Genomic DNA, 3220 nt, shown 5'->3' with positions numbered 1-3220 from the left:
CACGCACGCGCTATTGGACTTTGAAGTTAATAGAATTACAGAATTATAGAATTATAGAATTAATTAGGTTGGAAGAGATTTTTAAGATTATCAAGTTCAACTTTCGATCCAATTTCACCGTGACTACCAGATTATGGCACTTAGTGCCACATCCAGCTTTACTTCAAACACCTCCAGGGATGGTGAATTTATTACCTCCCTGCTCAGGTTACTCTAATGCTTTATCACTCTGCCTGCAAAGATCCTTTTAACATTTAATTCAAACCTCCCCTGGCAGAGTTCAAGCCCTTGCCTTTTTGTCCCACTGGGAGAAGAGACCGACCTCCCCCCGGCCACAATCTCTTCTCAGGTAGTTGCAGAGAGTGATGAGGTCACTCCTGAGTCCTCTCCCATGGGTACACTGTAATCTCATTAGATTATCATTGTAGGTGAAATTCCTCAGGACACTCTAGCTAGCAGGGTAAACTCGACTCACACTCAACCTTTCATGCACGGCCAAGGACCTTCACATTATTCATTCATTTTCCTCCTTCACACAACAATCCTCCCCCTTTCTCTTTGCTTTGACTCTTGTCTTTTAACAACTTATATCTTATGTAAACTTCCTTTACTCCCAAAGACTCTGATAATAACCAGTGCTCAGTCTTTTACAACACTATCTCAACAATTTATTACTCCTTGTTTTTTCCCCCATCCTTAATTTTCTCAAGTTACTTCTGATCTCTGTCCTGACTGACACACAGACTCCCTGTTGTTTTAACAATGGTTCCCTTTGTCCACATCAGTCTGTTCTGCACTTTTTCTTACATGCTCAACCAACAAAAACTACCTTGTCATAGATCCCTTTAAAAACTTTTCCTATTGTCCTCGCAAACTTCTACTTCTCAGCACTCATCTCAAGAATGTTTACACAACATGTGTTCTCACCCCCTCTCACCCACAACGAGAGAGGTTTTGCTCCAACAAATAATTTGTTAGTAAATTAGTTCAGACTTCTTACCACTCAAACAACACACTTTACTTACAAATTATCCTCATGAGGTCCACATACCTATACACACGCTACATACAACAAACACACTGCTTAAAAATGTTGATTGCTCCCAAAAAATCTTGGAAGCTTCTGAGAGCTTCGGGACCTGCCCGAGAGCTCCTTAGCTATTCACGTCCTCTTATCACTTCATCTCTCCTGTACAGTGGACCCCCCCCCCCGCTGCTTTTTCAGCAAGGGATCCTTCTCCCCCCCCGCCACTTCGGCAGGGCTATGCCCCCCCTCTCCCGTGCTGCTTTTAGCTCGGGGGACTTTGCCCCTTTCGCCATTGTTGGTCAGGAGAAAAAAAAGACCTTGAAACTTTTGTGTTACATGGTTGAGGTTTGTTAGGCTCCCATCTCGCGACTGGGACTCCCTTTGTTCTTTTACAAGTCCCTCAGAGGGCTAAGAACTCTTTGTTACTCTGCCCGCACCGCTCAGCGATGCGCCCGGAGTCGCCGCGCGCGCACTTGTGCCGGTTGTCCCGGCGGGGCGCCCGCCCCCGCCGGCTGCTCGATTCTGACACTGCGCGACCGACCCCCCTCCGGCTGGCGCCGATTCTTTCTCCGTAGCGTGCCACCTGGCCCCCACCGGCTTGCGGTATTCACCGCCGCCTCTCTCCCGTGGCTTAGCCACTCTGCGCTGGCTTTCGCCCAGCGCCACTGCTTAGCACCGCTCGCCCCGGTCGGCTCTGTGAGCACGCAGCACACAAAGCCACTGCACACACACACACGTTGCTGGAGCCCAGCGCCACCTGGGCCGTCCTGCTGGGCGGCCCCGCTGCTCGCTGCGGGTTTCCACCGGCACTCCTGGGCTGACCCCGCCGTCGTCTCTGGGCTAGTCTCAGCCCCGGGGTGGCCCCGCGCTGTTGCTTGTTTTACTCGCGTCTGACCCCCCCTCAGACCTATTTCACCGCGCCGCCTGGCCCCAGTCACGGACCGGCCTCACCCCGGACGCTGCGTGGACCCCCGCGCCGCCCCGGCGCGGCCCAGGGGTTCTTACCGGCGCTCCCCGCGGACGCCCTGGCCTCCGACCTGGTGCGGCTTTTGCCTGTAGTCAACTTTTTCTTAGAATGTTACTGCCACTGGCTTTTGATTATGCTTTCATGTTTCATGTTCTTCCCCGTTTCTACCCCAGAGAGTATTTCACCCTTACGTCTCAACAAGCACTTTGTTCGGTCACTGGCCAAGTTCCTCGCGGAAGCTTGGAAACGCAGTTAAAAGACCTCCACTCTCGCTTTGTGCTCAGTTGCACGTCTCATTCACACGGATACATACACACACCCCGTAGTTTTAGCCCTCTTGAATTAAAATAGCCCTTACCAAGTTTCATGTGTCCAATTCTTTTCTTGCTTTCTTTGTTCTGCAGCCGTCTGTCTCAGGGTCCTTTTGTCGCAGTCGCTCTGAACAGAAGTCCCCTGTCCCAGAACCACCAAAATTCGGTGGGGTGCACCTTTCTGGTACATGGGTCTTCTTACCCAGAGCCACCAGACGAGGATCCCGGACGAGGTCCCCAAATTGTTATAAGTTGCTTCTTTTCTTGAATTTTGAAGACGGCAAAAATACCTGCAGGACAAAGAAATATAGCAAGAGTTTTTTATTACAGTGCTGGGTACCCATTTTCAGCACTGGGTGCACCTCTGAATCATACAAAGAGCACACACTGTAGTTTGAAAACCGCGCTTTTTGTACCCTTAGATATCAGTTGTTGAATATTCATTCATTGTCCGTTTGTTGCCTTAAAAGGTAATTTCCCTGCTTTGGAGGTGGGTCTTAACTTTTGGCTGGTTGTAACTTATCTCCCCTGGGCTCGTACAGGGGGTCTTGCATCATCCCCACATTGCAAGGCATGGAGGGCCTCTCTTTGTATCCACATGGCACAGAGGAATACATTTTTATTTATAATTTGTTCCCTGTTCCCAGTCGCGAAAGATTCCCTGGTGAAGGTCCAGACAGGACCCTTCACCTTACAGTCTCCACGGTACGCCTATAAGTTAGTACATATATATAGAAATAGTTCTTTTGTTAGTACCCTCTGTTTAGTTTAATTTGCTTGGAATAAAACCGGTGCCTTTACTTATCACACTCTGGAAGTCCAGTGTAGAGGTCAAGGCTTATCAGGTGCTTCTGGGATCAGGCCCAAGGAGGGGGGGGGATGCACCCCCACACACCTTCCCAGTCTGGCCATAAC

The sequence above is a fragment of the Empidonax traillii genome, unplaced genomic scaffold, assembly GCF_003031625.1.
Source record: "Empidonax traillii isolate 1590-97213 ecotype Southwest subspecies unplaced genomic scaffold, ASM303162v1 scaffold1340:size210426, whole genome shotgun sequence".
Classification (NCBI taxonomy): Eukaryota; Metazoa; Chordata; class Aves; order Passeriformes; family Tyrannidae; genus Empidonax; species Empidonax traillii.
This window is presented reverse-complemented; position numbering follows the sequence as displayed.